Below are 4,701 nucleotides of genomic sequence, written 5' to 3'. Positions count from 1 at the left end.
GCCTAGAGTTGTTAGCAGCGCACCTTGCCTTGAACCATCTCAAAGGTCTCTTACGAGGCAAGCATGTGCTGGTCCAAATGGACAACACTGCGACTGTTGCGTACATCAACCGACAAGGTGGTCTGCGCTCTCGTCGCATCTCGCAACTCGCCCGCCACCTCTTCCTTTGGAGTCAGAAGGTTCTGAGGTCACTTCGTGCCGTTCACATTCCAGGCCTGCTCAGTCGTACAGCCCATGAGCAATGCTCCCAGGAGAATAGCGACTCCATCCCCTGACAGTCCAGCTGATTTGGAGGCAGTTCCGAGCCACTCAGGTAGACCTGTTTGCTGCTCCAGAAACCTCTCACTGCTAGTTGTTCTACTCCCTGACCGAGGGAACTCTCGGCACGGACGTACTGGCACACAGCTGGCCGCAGGACCTACGCAAGTATACATTTCCCCCAGTGAGCCTTCTCGCACAGACACTGTGCAAAGTCTGGGAGGACAAGGAGCAAGTCTTGATAGTAGCACCATATTGGCCCACGTGGACCTGGTTCCCCGAACTAGTGCTCCTTGAGACAGCCCCTCCTTGGCCAATTCCTCTGACAAAGGATCTACTGACTCAGAGATGGGGCACCATTTGGCACCCGCGTCCAGACCTTTGGAAACTTCAGGTCTGGTCCCTGGACGGGACGCGGAGGTTCTAGATGACCTACCCCAAGAGGTGGCGAACACCATCACTTCGGCAAGAGCACCGTCTACGAGACACGCTTAAGCCTTGAAGTGGAACCTGTTCGTCGAGTGGTGTTCTTCTCGCAGAGAAGACCCCCGAAGATGCCCGATTGCGGTCATGCTGTCCTTTCTGCAGCAAGGGCTGGAGCGAAGGCTGTCTCCCCCCACCCTCAAAGTCCAGGTTGCTGCTATTGCTGTGTACCATGACCCCGTGAATGGGAAGTCTTTGGGTAAGCATGACCTCATCGTCAGGTTCCTTAGAGGGGCCAGGAGGTTAAATCCATCCTGTCCCGCCTGTATACCCTCTTGGGACCTGTCTCTAGTGCTTAAATCACTACAGCAGAGCCCATTCGAGCCTTTGCATTCAGTTGAGCTAAAGTTTATTTCATTGAAAACTCTGCTCCTGCTTGCACTGGCCTCCATCAAAAGGGTAGGGGACCTGCATACATTTTCGGTCGACGATTCGTGCCTAGAGTTCGGGCCGGCTGACTCCCAGGTAATCCTGAGGCCCCGGCCTGACTACGTGCCCAAGGTTCCCACTACGCCCTTCAAAGACCAAGTGGTGAACCTGCAAGCGCTGCCCCTGGAGGAGGCAGACCCAGCCCTGGCTTTGCTTTGTCCCGTCCGAGCATTAGGGTGCTACATAGACCGGACGCAAAGCTTCAGGACCTCAGACCAGCTCTTTGTCTGTTACGGAGGCCGGCAGAAGGGGAGTGCCATCTCTAAGCAGAGGATGGCCCACTGGAATTGAAGGAGGTGTATGTGTGTATCTTGAGAGATGTAGTGCAGAGAGCAGCTTCTGGGAAGTGCCGTGGCATGACTGGTAACACAAGCATTAACTACAGTGGCCGTCAAAACACATAAATGGCTATAAATTTGAACTGTTGCTTTTAGATAAAAAATAAAATAAAAATAAAAAATTATACAAAAACCTTTCCATAGCATTGCTTTCTTCAGTGAAAAAAAAAAAATTTTTCATCTCAATCACACTTTAATTTAGGGACCAATTCTCACTAAATATTAACTAAAAATTTTGTTTCAATGAACTACTAATTTGCTGCTTATTAATAGTTAGTAAGGTAGTAGTTCAGTTTAGGTATAGGAAATAGGAAAATAGTGTATCAATAATGCAAAAGGCAGATCATCATTGAATTCAGTGATTTCATCATCCAGCTCAGTTCAGTTTAAATAGTATCTGTGCAATAAAGTTGATGATATCACTGGAAATTAATAAGCATGCTAATAAGCAACTAGTTAATATTCGGAATTGGGCTCTAAAGTGTTGCTTTTATTAATTATATAATATGGGCAGTTCTTACAGACAGAGGCATAGCAATACAGCTGACAAGACATTTTGAGGGACAACTGACTATTTGAACAATCGTAAATGTTTTTATTAATATAACATGGAGCAATACATATGCATCCCCCCTAGGGGGCCCCTTCTCGCATTACGCTGGATGTGTTTTTTCTTTCCCTTGTGATGCATCGGCTGCCATTTTCAAACTGGCACAGCACTTACTCATGCATTTGCTAATTTAAACATGAAGATGACTTATTCTTCTGGCAGCCAGAAGCGGGAAAAAGCAAGAAGAGGAGGAAAAGAGATAACATGCCAGAAGTAAATGATGGAGATAAGATTGACTAAAGGATAATTATATGACAAGCAAATGTTTCACTGTTAATTCCAGCATATTTTTGTTTAATTATTTGGAAGATGAATTACTGGTAATAGTCCAATTACAAATAGGGTTACTGGGAAATATTGGGTTGCACTTAGCACCAGCGTATTGGACAGACCTAAGTTTTTATTTATTTATTTATTTTCTCCCCGGTGGAAATTACTGCAGATTGCACATTGAATACTCTTAATGTTTTCAGTAATAATAATAATAATATAGTTTGAGCTAAAGCTGATCAGCCTTCTAGCTAGTTTAAAATGATTTTAGTTTTTACTTTCCCGACTGTACAAATAAACTGATTAAAACATAATTGAATAAAAAGCTAATAATAAATAAATAAAAATAACCAGCGAAGCATCAAAAACTTGAGAATATTTCTTCTAATTTTATTAGCCTACATTCATTGTAATTGGTGACTGATAATTGATATTTCTGGTATCAAGGTCATGCTGTTGAGGCTTACTGTTTGTCTGTTGTGAGACAAATGAGCATAACAGCCCACATGAAGAAACACACAAAAGCTTATTTAAAACTTAAAAACTTATTTTGTCAAGTCAAGTTAAGTCAAGTCACCTTTATTTATATAGAGCTTTATACAAAATACGGTAGATGGTGTCAAAGCAGCTTTACAGTGTCAATCGGGGAAATAATTTGTCAGTAATGCAAGAGGACAATAACAAACAGTTATATTTCCACTTAAAGTCAGTTCAGCTCTCTTCCAATAGTGTCTTTGCAATCAAACTGACAATATTGCCGGAAATTAAGCATCAACTTAAATACATTATTAAATATAGACTATCAACACCAAAGTACATACAGTAGATGGCCTCAAAGCTAACTGAGACAACAATTTCATCTGGTTAATTAGATTTTGAGAACATCTGAAAAGTCCCGCATTCTACTGTGGTCTTAGTAATGATGTTTTTTTTTGGAAGGATATGTTTGTCAGTCTAAATTCTGAAAATATTTTGCATAGAAGCACAATGGACTAATTTGATACAAATCCTTTTTTTTTTTCTTTTTTTTTTTAAGGGAGATTGACAATAGTATGATGGTGGCATTCATGTTGAACATTATAACTGGCTAGAGGTTTCCATGGATACAAATCAAGACTTTGGCATCATCTTTACACATCGAACACAGACAGCAGTGAGAAAAGAAGAGATGTGAATATGTAAATGTGCAGAGCTGAGAGAAAGAAAAAAAAGACGACAAGAGATTAAGATGTTTCAGATTCAAACACAAAACAAATGCCAAGATGTTAAAAACTTATCATCAATAATTAATTAATAGCAGGTAATATCTGGACCCATTTCAACAAACATCTCAGCATGTGAAATCCCTTGTGGAGTAGATGACCTGGATTATTTTACTAGCCTTGGGAAAGCAGCCTATAAACAAAACGTTTTTTGTCGATTTTTGATCTTCACTTTTTCATCCTCCAATTTTGAGTATTTTGTTAATATTGATATTGTAGAGTGTATTGCATGGGTTGTCAGGAGTTTACTGTGAAACAAAATAAAATAATTATCTGTATAACAGTAAAACAATCCCTAGATTTACCTAAGAATATTGTCTGCTTTTACACGTCATAAGGAGATTCAATTCTGAGGCTTTAAAAGCTCACCACTTGGCCTCCATTCTTATTCACGGAGGCATGGTAAACCAAGGTTGAAGCTGATGGTAATTTATTTCTTTTCATGCAGAAACCACATCATCTGGTTCAGAAGAAGGTCTTCCCAGCCCAAGAGATAAATTGTCATTCTGAAAGTTTCTTGAAAGGCTAATTTGGAGGCTAGCTGATTGCGGCCTCTAATCTGGGTTTAGTATTGGGAAACAAAAGCCAGTCTTTAGATATTTAGGCAGAAATATGCCCAACAAGTCCCCAGTCGAAGCCTTTCTCTGTATCATCTGCTCTGGCTTTCTGCTCCAGGCCCTGTGGTTTATGTTGAAAGCGTGGACTTAGAGTTCTCAATGACAGAACTTCATTGACCGGCTTGTTTACATGACTAAAGTAGTTCGATAAAGCAGTTCTGTTGTTTTGCCCATTGATAAATTACCCTCAAAGCTCCCGCCTGTGGAATACCAGGCAACAGCTCACACTTGTACAAAACAGTTCTCATAAACTAGAAGAACAATGTGATGCTCTCTGTTCTGCAATGTTGTAGAAGAGGCCTTCACTGACTTTAAAAACAATTCAATGAAACTTATTTCTTACATAATATTTTATTATTTTCTAAGGATGTAATGAAATCAGCTTTTACTTGCAGTTACATTACGGACTAGAGTGTTTATGTCCAGAGAGATAC

Source organism: Carassius gibelio, chromosome A18, assembly GCF_023724105.1.
Source record: "Carassius gibelio isolate Cgi1373 ecotype wild population from Czech Republic chromosome A18, carGib1.2-hapl.c, whole genome shotgun sequence".
NCBI lineage: Eukaryota > Metazoa > Chordata > Actinopteri > Cypriniformes > Cyprinidae > Carassius > Carassius gibelio.
This window is presented reverse-complemented; position numbering follows the sequence as displayed.